Source organism: Festucalex cinctus, chromosome 15 (genome assembly GCF_051991245.1).
Source record: "Festucalex cinctus isolate MCC-2025b chromosome 15, RoL_Fcin_1.0, whole genome shotgun sequence".
Taxonomy (NCBI): domain Eukaryota; kingdom Metazoa; phylum Chordata; class Actinopteri; order Syngnathiformes; family Syngnathidae; genus Festucalex; species Festucalex cinctus.
The window spans coordinates 15777303-15791905 of record NC_135425.1 but is presented as its reverse complement, the minus strand read 5'-3'; the positions used below and the strand labels follow the sequence as shown (position 1 = coordinate 15791905).

At 38.0% G+C, this 14603-nt stretch overlaps 1 protein-coding gene across 13 annotated transcripts in view; it reads right to left on the bottom strand.

The window, feature by feature from the left end:
* The window catches only part of LOC144002689 (uncharacterized), a 119543-nt gene that overhangs the window by 96044 nt on the left and 8896 nt on the right, over window positions 1-14603 (bottom strand). The window lies entirely within an intron of this gene.

Genomic DNA, 14603 nt, shown 5'->3' with positions numbered 1-14603 from the left:
TTTGAATATATTAGGCATGCCTGCCAATATTCACACATCTAGCTGAATCATATAATCGGAAAGACTTCATAAAAATGTCTAGAGCATTTATTGCAAATTTAATAAGAAATCTGTAAAATATTCATGCTTATGACAAGCCTGATGTGTGTGTAAAGTTTCATGAGTTTTTGCACATGTTTAGACCAAAAAATAAAAGCAGCATTTTACTTGGCAAACAATGCATCGCCATGAAACGGCGTGCGACAAAATAAATAACTTTCGATAACTTTGTATCTTAAACATCTTAAGATGAAGCACACCAAGTTTGAAGACAGTTGGATACATTTTGAAGGAGGAGTTCGTTAAAATATGACCCCTAAAAAAGGCCACAAAAAATGGCTACAAATCCCAATGTAAATCAAAATGGTGGACTTCCTGTTTGGTTTAGCAGATGGTTCCAAGAGACTTTTTTGTACATCGTGGGCTCTTATGTATGCCTCTAAATTATCATAGCGCTAGGTGAAACGTACAACCGGGAATGCTTCGTTAAAGAGGAGTTTTTTACCTCAAAATGTGATGACCGGCCCCTACGGGACTTCCTGTTGGATTTAGCACATGGCACCAAGAGACTTTTTTGTACATCGTGGGCTGTTACATTTGTCTCCAAATTTTCGTAGCTCTAGCTGCTTCGTACAACTGGGAATGCTTCATTAAGAGGGAATTTTTTCCTTAGCAAAAAGTGCATGCCACGGCAACAGCGTGCCACGAAATAAAAAGCTTTCAATAACTTTTCATCTTCAATATTTTAAGATGAATGACACCAAGTTTGGAGATGATCGGATAAACTCTGTAGGAGGAGTTCGTTAAAATAAGACCCCTATGAAATGGGCCAAAAAATGGCAACACGTTCCAAAGTAAATCAAAATGGCGGACTTCCTGTTCGGTTTAGCATATGGTTCAAAAAGAGTTTTTTGTACCTTGAGGGCTGTTACATATGTCTTCAAATTTTGGTAACTCTAGGTGAAATGTACAGCCGGGAATGCTTCATTAAATAAGAATTTTGAAACACAAAATTTGATGCCTCGCCTCTGGCGGACTTCCTGTTAGGTTTAGCATATGGCACCAACAGGCTTTTTTGTAGATCATAGTCTGTTACATATGTGTACCAATTTTCGTGGCTCTCAATGAAACGTACCACCGGCAATGGTTTGTTAAGTAAGAATTTTGAAACTGTAAATTTGATGCCCCGCCACCGTCATATAGTATGTCAAAAACTTTACATTTTTTACCATGATGTTGTCCCAGGTGTTGAGATGGTACAGCCCAAGTTTGAAGTCAATCGGGTTAACCGTGTAGGAGAAGCGGGCAAAAGTATGACCCCTGTAAATGTGCAAAAATGGGCCAAAATTGGACATTCAAATACTCATATCTCACTTCCTGTCTATTTTAGGGTACACAGATCAAAGAGGTTTTTGTTCATCTGGATGTGCTACAGGTGCCACACAATTTTCGTAGCCATAGGACAATCGTAGCGGGACAGGGATCCGTTAAACCTATGTAGGTGGCGCTACAGAGCCATTTTTCTGTTATCATGTATGGCGACTTTAAAATATCAAATTTTTCGCCAGGCCCGATCTGCGTGTAAAGTTTGGTGAGTTTTCGTTCATGTTTAGTGCCTCAAAAATGTGGTTGTTTGCGGAAAAGAATAATAACAAAGAAAAAGAAGAAGAATAATAACTAGAGCTGCGAGCAGCTATAAAGGGCCCTCGCACCCCGGGCCACGTTGGGGTCCTTGCACGTTGGGGTACTTGCACGTTGGGGTACTGGCACATTGGGGTACTGGCATATTGGAAGCAAAATTTCTTTGAAAATGGCATAATAAACGTTTACATGTAGAATATTTTTTTGCCAGTGTGTGTATCAAGCTCAACGGGTTTTGGTGATTGTTAAGACCTGCAAAAATCAGCGTCCTTTTTTATTTTTAGGCAATGAGTTGCCCTGATTGATATTTTTTGTAAAAGTGTATATATACATCATCGCTCGTTGTACTCATTGCACAATGTTACTTTTATTGTCCAAAGGGGCAATCAAAAATGAATAAAACAAAATGGAAACGTACATACGTTTGGATCGGTGTGAAGCCAGTGAACAATTTGAGTGGTGGAAACTAAAAGAATATTCATAAATGACTTAGTCATCACACTTAGAATGAGTTTAAATTTTTTTGTACAAAATACCGTATGTGGGTTTTTTTTTTTATATAAGCCTCAAGGGCTAGGTGGCGCTGTATTTATAACTGAATGTTGTCATCGAGATACCTTCAGGCCTTGATTATAAGCATACATGTCAAGTGTGGGATTTTTTTTGGAGCATGTACCGTGGAGTTATTAAGCATATCCTTCATTCACGATATTGCTTTTAATGTCCACAGAGGCTATCAAAAATAAATAAAAATATATATATGTTTGGATAAGTCTGATGCCAGTGAACATTTTGAGTGGTGGAAACTAAAAGAATATTCATAAATGACTTAGTTATCACACTTAGAATGAGTTTACATTTTTTGTACAAAATACCGTATGTGGGGTATTTTTTTTTATGCCTCAAGGGCTAGGTGGCGCTGCATATATAACTGAATGTTGTCATAGAGATAGCTTCAGGCCTTGACGATAAACATACATGTCAAGTTTGGGATTTTTTGGAGCATGTACCGGGGAGTTATTAAGCATATCCTTTTTCAGTGCGAAACACAAATTTTGATGCCCCGCCTTCATCATATAGTATTTCGAAAGGTCAAGATTTTTCCCCCTGTCGTTGGCTCAGGACTTGACATGGTCCAGGTCAAGTCTTAACTCAGTCAGATGAAACGTGTAGGAGAAGTGGGCAAAAGTCTGCCCCCTGTGAATGTGCAAAAATTGTCAAAAATGGGACATTCAAAAATTCGTAGCTCACTTCCTGTTCATTTTAGCATATGGGTCCAAGAGACTTTTTTGTAGGTCTTGGGCTCCCTCATACACCTAAAAATATTCGTCGTTCTTGCTTAAACGTACAACCGGGGCTGCTTCGTTAAAAACTTCTAGGGGGCGCTATTGAGTCATTTTTGTAAAAATAGCACAATCAACAATAAAATATTGCTCATTTTACCAGGCCAGATGTGTGTGCCAAGTTTCATGAGTTTCTGTGCATGTTTAGACCCTCAAAACTGGCGTTATTTTCTTGGCGAACAGCGCTTAGCCACACCCACAGCAATTCGCGAAAACTCACAAACTTCGTGTTGTGACATCATGAAGGCCGAAACCCTCATCTGAGCAAATATGAGGTAGGTCCAGTTAACGTGTTTGGAGAAAAACGTAGAAGAAAATTCGTAAGAAAAAAAATTGCCACTAGGTGGCGCTATCAGTTAGATGAAATATAAGTCAGTAGATGTCTTTAGGGCTGGACTCTCATCAAATGTGTGAAATTTTGAGAAGATAGGATCATCTCGGTCAAGTTAATGCAGCTTTTATTTTCACGAAAAATCTTCAGACTTTGCGTCACCGTAGCGGCCACGCCCTTTGGCGAAAAGTTACAATATTCGGTGTGGGGCATGATCAACATCTTAAGGCTTTTCTGACCAATTTTCAAATGGATCCCTTCAACAAGCTCAGCACAGTAGCTAAAAACGTAAAGTATGACATTTATTGTAACCACTAGGTGGCGCTATATGTATAACTGAATTTTATCATATAGATGTTTTCAGGCCGTGACTATTACGTTGCCTGAGAAGTTTGAGATTTTTTGGAGCTTGAACATGGGAGTTATTAAGCATTTGCTCTTTCTGGACAAATGAAATTTTAAAGGCAATATTTGATGCCCCGCCCCCGTCATATAGTATTTCAAAAAGGCAAGATGTTTTGCCCAGTTGTTCTCTCAGGTCTTGAGATGATAAATGCCAAGTTTGAAGTCAATTGGATGAAAAATGTTTGCAAAGGGGGAAAAAGCATGACCACAGTGAATGTGCCAAAATAGGCCAAAATTGGACATTAAAAAATTCATAGCTCACTTCCTGTACATTTTAGCTACATGGTCCCAATAGACTTTTTTGTGCGTCTCGGGGTGCTACACGTGCCTGCCAATTTTCGTTGCTCTAGCTCAAACGTGCCGGGCTTGGTTTTTATTTTTCTACGCTAGGCGGCGCTATAGAGTCGCGTTGTTATAACGACTTCATAATATCAAATTTTTCGCCGGACCTGAGGAGTGTGCAAAGTTCGGTGAGTTTTCGTGAATATTTAGGTACCCAAAATCGCGATTGTTTGCGGAGAATAAAGAAGAAGAATAATAATAATAATAATAATAATAATAATAATAACTAGAGCTGCGAGCAGCTATAAAGGGCCCTCGCAACCCGTGCCACGTTGGGGTATTTGCACGTCGGGGTACTGGCACGTTAGGGTACTGTTTCATAAGAAACCGTCTAAATTGTAAATGTTTTCCCATGCTTTTTGTGTTTGTTCACATTGCTATGGAATGCTTTGTCGAGGTATTCGGCTGATAGGTATGCCTCCCAATATTCACACATCTAGCTGAATCATATAAAAAAAAAAAATTCTTTGCAAACAATGCATCGCTACAGCAAAGGCGTGCCACGTTGGGGTACTTGCACGTCGGGGTACTGGCACGTTGGGGTACTGTCAAATAGGACAAGGACCATCTAAAATGTTTTTGACAAGCCTTGTGTGTGCAAAGTTTAATCAAAACGCAAAATATGGTGCGCAATTCCCAAAATAAATTCAAAATGGCGGACTTCCTTTTAGGTTTAGCATACGGCTACAGAATACTTTTTGTAGGTCTTAAGCTAATAGGTATGCCTCCCAGTTTTCACAAATCTAGGTCAAGTCATCTTTAGTTGTGTATCGCTTGAATCATACAATTGGAAATGCTCCATAAAAATGCATAGAGGGCGCTATTGAGCACAACGTTGGGTTACTTGCACGTCAGGGTACTGGCACGTTGGGGTACTGTTACATGGAACAAGGACCATTTAAAATGTTAGTTTTTTCCATGCCTTGTCTGTGCAAAGTTTAATGAAGAAGGCCAAAAATTATGTATAATTCCCAAAATAAAATCAAAATAGCGGACTTCCTCTTTGGTTTGGCAAATGGCTACATAATACTTTTTTGTAGGTCTAGCATAATCATACAATCGGAAATGCTTCATAAAAATGTCTAGAGGGCGCTATTTATTGCAAATTGCACAATAAATCTCTGAAAATTCATGTTCATGACAAGTCTGATGTGTTTGCAAAGTTTCATGAGTTTTCATGTGTATAAAAAAAAAAAAAAGCAGCACTTGACAACTGTTACATGGAACAAGGACCATTTAAAATGTTAGTTTTTTCCATGCCTTGTCTGTGCAAAGTTGAATGAAAGAGGCCAAAAATGATGTATAATTCCCAAAATAAAATCAAAATAGCGGACTTCCTCTTTGGTTTGGCAAATGGCTACATAATACTTTTTTGTAGGTCTAGCATAATCATACAATCGGAAATGCTTCATAAAAAGGTCTAGAGGGCGCTATTTATTGCAAATTGCACAATAAATCTCTGAAAATTCATGTTCATGACAAGTCTGATGTGTTTGCAAAGTTCCATGAGTTTTCATGTGTATAAAAAAAAAAAAGCAGCACTTGACAAACAATGCATTGCTATGGCAACAGCGTGTTACAAAATAAAAAACTTTCGATTACTTTGCATCTTAAACATCTTAAGATGAAACACACCAAGTTTGAAGACAGTCGGATAAATTTTGTAGGAGGGGTTCGTTAAAATATGACCCCTGAAAGTTTTTCCTTGCCCGGTTGGAGGGTTAGATCAGGGGATGTCGCAACTTGTTTGTGGTTAAGTGCTACAGAAGTAAATGTGTCTTAACAACCTCATGATTGAATGTGTTTTCAATTCTCTAGGATGTGATTGGATTGTATCAATTAAATGTTCTTATAACTGATTCAGTGAGTAGTAAAAATAGTGTGTCAAGTATAATGACATGAAATATAAGGAATACAAAAAACAAAACAAGAACCCTCTAAATTACACATTTTGTTCCAGGCTTTATGTGCGTGCATAGTTTGAGTATACACCTAGGTTTAGGCCAGGAGTGTTCAAACCTTTTGCAAAGAGGGCCGGGTATGGTAAGGTGAAAATGTGTGGGGCCTAATCAACCATTTAGTTTAGCCTGACATAATTTTTTTACATGCATATGTAAATATATATATGTGGACAAATGTGTACATATGTCTACAAATTTTTGTAGCTCGAGCTGCTTCGTCCAACTGGGAACGCTGCATTAAGAAGGATTTTTTTTTCCTTTGCCAACAGTGCATGCCACGACAACAGCGTGCGACGAAATAAAAAGCTTTCAATAACTTTTCATCGTCAACATCTTAAGATGAATCACACCAAGTTTGAAGATGATCGGATAAACTCTGTAGGAGGAGTTCGTTAAAATAAGACCCCTATGAAATGGCCAAAAAAATGGCAACATGTTCCAAAGTAAATCAAAATGGCAGACTTCCTGTTAGGTTTAGCATATGGTTCAAAAAGAGTTTTTTGTACCTCGAGGGCTGTTACATATGTCTTCAAATTTTGGTCACTCTAGGTGAAACGTACAGCCGGAAATGCTTCATTAAGTAAAAATTTTGAAATGCAAAATTTGATGCCCTGCCTCTGGCGGACTTCCTGTTAGGTTTAGCATATGGCACCAACAGGCTTTTTTGTAGATCATAGTCTGTTACATATGTGTACCAATTTTCGTAGCTCTAGATTAAACGTATAACCGGCAATACTTCAGATGAAACATGCCAAAGAATGAAGACAATCTGATAAGTTTTGTAGAAAATATGAGGCCTATAAAAGGCCCCCAAAAAATGGCTACAAATAGCAAAGTAAATCAAAATGCCGGACTTCCTGTTTGGCTTAGCATATGGTTCTAAAAGACTTTTTTGTACATCGTGGGCTCTTATGTATGCCTCCAAATTATCATAGCGCTAGGTGAAAGGTACAACCGGGAATGCTTCGTTAAAGAGGAGTTTTTTAGCTCAAAAAGTGATGCCCGGCCCTTGCGGGACTTCCTGTTGGGTTTAGCACAAAGCAGCAAGAGACTTTTTTGTACATCGTGGGCTGTTACATATGTCTACAAATTTTCGTAGCTCTAGCTGCTTCGTGCAACTGAGAATTCTTCATTAAGAAGATTTTTTTTCCTTTGCAAACAAGTGCATGCCACGACAACAGCGTGCAGCGAAATAAAAAGCTTTCAATAACTTTTCATCTTCAACATCTTAAGATGAATCACACCAAGTTTGAAGATGATCGGATAAACTCTGTAAGAGGAGTTCGTTAAAATAGGACCCCTATGAAATGGCCAAAAAAATGGGAACACGTTCCAAAGTAAATCAAAATGGTGGACTTTCTGTTAGGTTTAGCATATGGTTCAAAAAGAGTTTTTTGTACCTTGAGGGCTGTTACATATGTCTTTAAATTTTGGTAACTCTAGGTGAAACGTACAGCCGGGAATGCTTCATTAAGTAAGAATTTTGAAACTCAAAATTTGATGCCCCGCCTCTGGCGGACTTCCTGTTGGGTTTAGCATATGGCACCAACAGACTTTTTTGTAGGTCATAGTCTGTTACATATGTGTACCAATTTTCGTAGCTCTAGGTTAAACATACAACCGGCAATACTACGTTTAGTAAGAGTTTTGAAACTCTAAATTTGATGCCCCACCGCCGTCATATAGTATGTCGAAAACTTTAGATTTTTTACCATGGTGTTGTCCCAGGTCTTGAGATGGTACATCCCAAGTTTGAAGTCAATTGGATTAACCGTGTAGGAGAAGCAGGCAAAAGTATGACCCCTGTAAATGTGCAAAAATTGGCCAAAATTGGACATTTAAATACTCATATCTCACTTCCTGTCTATTTTAGGATACACACATCAAAGAGGTTTTTGTTCATCTGGATGTGCTACAGGTGCCACACAATTTTCATAGCCGTCGGACAATCGTAGCGGGCCAGGGATCTGTTTAACCTATGTAGGTGGCGCTATGGAGCCATTTTTCTGTTATCACCTATGGCGACTTTAAAATATCAAATTTTTCGCCAGGCCTGACGTGTGTGTAAAGTTTGGTGAGTTTTCGTTCACGTTTAGTGTCTCAAAAATGTGATTGTTTGCGGAAAAGAATAATAACAAATAAAAAGAAGAAGAACTAGAGCTGCGAGCAGCTATAAAGGGCCCTCGCAACCCGGGCCACGTTGGGGTATATGCAAGTCGGGGGACTTGCACGTTGGGGTACTGTTAAATAGACAAGGACCATGGAAAATAGAAATGCATTTGCCGTGCCTTGTGTGTAAAAAGGTGCAGTAAAAGGCCAAAAATGATGCACAATTCCCAAAATAAATTCAAAAGTGTGGACTTTCTGATGTGTGTGCAAAGTTTCATGAAAAGTCGCTCGTTTGATATTCAAAACCAGCATCTGTTTATTTGAAAACATTGCATGGCACAGAGATGGTGTGTGATCAAATAAAAAGCTTTTTGATGACTCTTAATGTGGTGTCGCTGTGCAACACATATGTATTCATGACATAGTGAAGTATTGTGACAGTTTTGTAGGGTCCAGCAAACAGTAAATGTGTGACAGTTATTCAAGAAAAAATGTAGCTTTGAAGCAGGCTAACCAATGACATCATCTAAAGGGGAAAAAAGCACATGAGCAAGCATAGGTATAAGTAGAGGAGAAAAAGAGATGAAAGAAGTGCGAGAGATGGAACAGGAGAGGAATGCAGCTGTTTATGTATAGCTGTTGTAACAGGACAGATTAAATAACACTTTAACCTGGGGTTAACAGCGCCCTAGGACAGATAAACTCTTTAGTGTAAAAGTTTTCTGGGACAGATGAATCCCTTGGGGTCAAAGAGTTTGGGTTAGCACATAGTCTGTCTTAGGATAATGTAACCTCCATGGATGAATTAGTCCTAGGACGCTTTGACCTGCGGGCTAAAACTTCAGGGGGGTTAACCTGTCCTGTTATATTGTGATCATCGTCTTCGTGCATGTCCTCAGTGGCTTCTTCTGTCTGTGTGGCAGCATTTGATACATCTGTAGAACAAAAAAGAATGAAGAATCATGTTAGATCTGTGAAGTTTGGTTGTCTTAGGTGTAGTTTACAGAACAGTCGTGTGCATATTTTTAGCATGGTAGTGTCTTAATACAAATGCATATTATGTAATGCACTGTATATGGATATTACAGACGTAATATTTGACGGTGATCTTATATTCATAGTTTTTGCCCGTTAATAAATAATATAGCTAGTAAGTAATAAGACACGCAAAAATGGTATAGTTGAATCCTCTGGGTCAAAAAGCAATGTTTTAGGATTGTGTGATGAAATGATGAATAAAAGTAAGGATACGACAGGTACATAAATGGTTATATATACACACGGACATATATATTTATACAGTATGACAGTGCCGCATGTATTGGTTTTAAGGAAAGAGTTGAAAAGCAGTGTTCAGAAAAAAGCATAAGACGCACAAAGTACCATTTCACTACATGTAATAAGTTGTCAAGTAGACATGTGAATTAAGTGGTTAAGATAGTGGCTACTGTGCAAGTAAGCTTCAATTGTCTCTAAAAGGTTAGCATATGTGTTCTACATGATATCAATGGCTAGACGTGCTCGTGGAGAAATATTACAAACAGAAAAACACACTAAAGGTGCCTTTAACAAACCTGTTAATAAATGAGAACTTAATACATATATGTATGGCATACTGTATATGATTGAGAAAGTTGTCCTGTTTAGTTTATGTATTGTATACTTACGGAAAAAAGTTGGCAATCTTTGCGTATGGAGATGATTAGAGGGTCTTTATCAAAAGAGAATTTGCTTGTTGATTTGTGCATGTTCTGTAGAAAAGCAAAGGAGTAGAAATAAATACAGTATCATACTTCATAAACATACAAGAAATTTGTAGCTGTATTAACCATTGTTGGTATTTGAAGTGATAATTTAGGAATAGAAGTGTAGTGATTGCAGAATTTATAGAGTGCTTACCTTGTATGACTTTGTAGATGGAAATGTCTTTTGTTGAAAGAGCTCTTTGTTGTCTACTATATATGCAAGGACAAGCATAAGTAGGTGTGGTTATGAAGTACTTGACCATTGAAATAAAGCAGTGGTATCAAATGTATGGACCGTGGTTTGGCTCAGGCCTGCAAAGGGGTTTAATGTGGCACAAGAGATAATCTTGTAAGGTACAAAAAATAATAATAATATAATAGGTATGCCTCTGAGTTTTCACAAATCTAGGTCAAGTCAAGTCATCTTTAGTTATTTTGCGCTTGAATCATCCAATCGAAAATGCTCCATAAAAAATGTATAGAGGGTGCGATTTATTGCAAATTGCACAAGAAATCTCTAAAAATTCATGTTAATGACAAGTCTGATGTGTGTGCAAAGTTTCACGAGTTTTCACACATGTATAGATAAAAAAAAACAAAGCAGCACTTTACTTGGCAACCAATGCATCGCTATAGCAGCAGCGTGCGACAAAATAAAAAACTTTCGATAAATTTGCATCTTAAACATCTTAAGATGAAACACACCAAGTTTGAACACGGTCGGATGAATTTTGTAGGAGGAGTTAAAATATGACCCCTAAAAAAGGCCACAAAAAAAGGCTACAAATCCCATCATAAATCAAAATGGCGGACTTCCTGTTTGGTTTAGCACATGGTTCCAAGAGACTTTTTTGTACATCGTGGGCTCTTATGTATGCCTCTAAATTATCATAGCGCTAGGTGAAACGTACAACCGGGAATGCTTCGTTAAAGAGGAGTTTTTTAGCTCAAAATGTGATGCCCGGCCCCTACGGGACTTCCTGTTGGGTTTAGCACATGGCACCAAGAGACTTTTTTGTACATCGTGGGCTGTTACATTTGTCTCCAAATTTTCGTAGCTCTAGCTGCTTCGTACAACTGGGAATGCTTCATTAAGAAGTAATTTTTTCCTTTGCAAACTGTGCATGCCACGGCAACAGCGTGCGACAAAATAAAAAGCTTTCAATAACTTTTCATCTTCAACATCTTAAGATGAATCACACCAAGTTTGGAGATGATCGGATAAACTCTGTAGGAGGAGTTCGTTAAAATAAGACCCCTATGAAATGGCCCAAAAAATGGCAACACGTTCCAAAGTAAATCAAAATGGCGGACTTCCTGTTCGGTTTAGCATATGGTTCAAAAAGAGTTTTTTGTACCTTGAGGGCTGTTACATATGTCTTCAAATATTGGTAACTCTAGGTGAAATGTACAGCCGGGAATGCTTCATTAAGTTAGAATTTTGAAACACAAAATTTGATGCCTCGCCTCTGGCGGACTTCCTGTTAGGTTTAGCATATGGCACCAACAGGCTTTTTTGTAGATCATAGTCTGTTACATATGTGTACCAATTTTCGTAGCTCTAGATTAAACGTACCACCGGCAATGCTTCGTTAAGTAAGAATTTTGAAACTGTAAATTTGATGCCCCGCCACCGTCATATAGTATGTCAAAAACTTTAGATTTTTTACCATGATGTTGTCCCAGGTGTTGAGATGGTACAGCCCAAGTTTGAAGTCAATCGGGTTAACCGTGTAGGAGAAGCGGGCAAAAGTATGACCCCTGTAAATGTGCAAAAATGGGCCAAAATTGGACATTCAAATACTCATACCTCACTTCCTGTCTATTTTAGGGTACACATATCAAAGAGGTTTTTGTTCATCTGGATGTGCTACAGGTGCCACACAATTTTCGTAGCCATAGGACAATCGTAGCGGGACAGGGATCCGTTAAACCTATGTAGGTGGCGCTACAGAGCCATTTTTCTGTTATCATGTATGGCGACTTTAAAATATCTAATTTTTCGCCAGACCCGATCTGCGTGTAAAGTTTGGTGAGTTTTCGTTCATGTTTAGTGCCTCAAAAATGTGGTTGTTTGCGGAAAAGAATAATAACAAAGAAGAAGAAGAAGAAGAATAATAAGAATTCCTTCAGGAACAATAGGGACCTCGCAGCGGTCGCTGCTCGGGCCCTAATAAGAATTCCTTCAGGAACAATAGGGACCTCGCAGCGGTCGCTGCTCGGGCCCTAATAATTGCGTACTTGGAATTTTAAAGTAGTAGTTTCATCCTTCCATTTTTCTGTATACTACTATGGAGGACCAAAACTGCCAAAATTCAAAATAAATAAATGACTAAATAAATAAATGACTAAATAAATAAATAAATAAATAAAAATGAAAATAAAAATGGATATAAAAAATATAATTAAAAAATTATATTAAAAAATATATATAAAAGGAAATAAAAAGAACAAAAAAAATATCTATACATAAATACCGTAAATACATTTGTATTTAATTTTTTAATTATTTTTTATTATCTGTTTTTATTTTCACTTTTAGTCATTTATATATTTACTTAGTCATTTATTTATTTTGAATTTTGGCAGTTTTGGTCCTCCATATCAAATTTTTATGTACACTGCCCTCAAACAAAAACGTTTGACACCCCTGGCATAAAGGATTAAAGGGTATGTTTTTGAAATGCTGACCTGGTGCAAATTAAAAGGGCTTCTCCCTTTTCACCCTGACATTCCCAATGGGACTGCTGGTGCAATGGCAGCCAGAAAGTCACACTGTCAGATGGTCAGTTAGTTTATTAGTATGAGTCATAGTCGCAATGTGAGAATAACGATGTAAAACTCAAACTAGATTATGCAGCAACAGAACATTAGCGCATGTATCATATTTGTAGCTACAATTAAGTCCCTGCTCCACTGGATGTTTTCCACTTAAAAGGACATAAAGGATATGGCGAAAAAGTTCCACATTTATCTGGAAAACTGCGCTTCCGCCTTCTTGGTTTGTCCTTCCGTAATCTGGCACTGAAGCCTTGATTTATTTGCGTTTCCATCTGTTGCTCAGAGTCTGATCAGTTCATGTTTTAATGCAGCTCTCATTATGGTTTATTACAAACAGGCTGTTCCAGTAAAACATGGTTACATTTATTGCAGTACTCGTCCTCGCCTGTGTGGTTGGAGCAATAATGGATGCTTCCAATGGACCTGACCTGATTGTTTACTGAACAAATGGACACTGCTGTTTGTGCTCGGTTCACATTTCAGGTAACAAACAGCTTTGATCATTTGGAGTGTAAAAATATGTGCTTTGCTTAGTAGTATTTTCCATTGGCATTTTGATACATGATGATGTGACAGGAAAGTGAGCGAGGGATGCATATACAGTATATCATCTGTCAATTTTTTATTACTGGCTTGTGGTCAGTAACATAATGATAGAACGAGGGAAGTGAGATAACATGTTGTCCAGTACCAAAAATTAGGGATGCACGATATCGGTGGCCGATAATTATCGGCAATTATCGACCAATTTGACGTCAAACAGATAAACCAGATAATAGAGAAATCTGCCGATAATTATCGGCAATTTGATTTCATACAGATATACCAGATAATAAAGAAATCCAGCAATAATTATAGACATGCCACGCTGGTCCGTCTGTTGTGGTTGTGGCTCATAGCAGTAAATTCAGCTTCATGGTGCTTTACATACATTGAAACATTGTGCAAAGTTTATACAATGTTTCAGTGTATTTGTTAGACTTATAGTAGGACTCAAAAGCATATTTGTATTCAAGTTAATTTTGCAAACAATTATCGGCAATACTTATCGGTTATCGACATCGGCACCTCTGAATTATTGGTTTATCGTATCGGTTGGAAATAGCATTATCGTGCATCCCTACCAAAAATCATCATGTAAGTTAATGAGGCTAAATGTGCACAGCACAACACACCCATAACATTAAATCAATGTCACCAGTGTACACACACACACACATACGCACACACACACACACCCACACGCAAGCTTTTTCAAATCCAACTGGCTTTAATGAGGCTCATACTTGCAATTTAAAGCATTTTGTCTAGGTCTTGAACAGTCTTTTTAGAAGTGTCAGAATTTTGGGAATTACAGCAGCTATAAATGAGCAGTCTGACATGTTACTGCCCCAATAAGGCCCGAATAACGATGGAGGCGCTGACATAAAGTGACTCACTTTGGCTGACAGCATCATGTTGAGGATTTAGGAAGTCAAAAGTTTGATAATCCCTGCTTATACAGATGTTCTGCAAGAGTTTGTGGCACAAGGAATTGATGGTTTAGTGTTACCTACTGACAAATGTCTGTGCGTCTATTGAGGCCGTATGGGGCTGTTTTCACAAGACCACTTTGTTGACATGGTGGCTGACATGCATATGATGTTAGAATGTTTCAGTATAGTGAAACTTTGTACGAAAATTCGGACATAATCTATATATGAAATCCATTTTTGCTATGTTATAATTGGGTTAACTAGACAGCGTTTTTAAACAGCGAGCTAAGAAATTCCTTTTTGTCATGTACTCATTGGGTGTTACCATTCACTCATCACGACAACAAATTAAACCCCTGAAAACGAGCCAGAGGAGTAATAAAAGCAGCAGAATAAACATTTACTGAAACTCAAAGAAGTAAAAAAGGTAA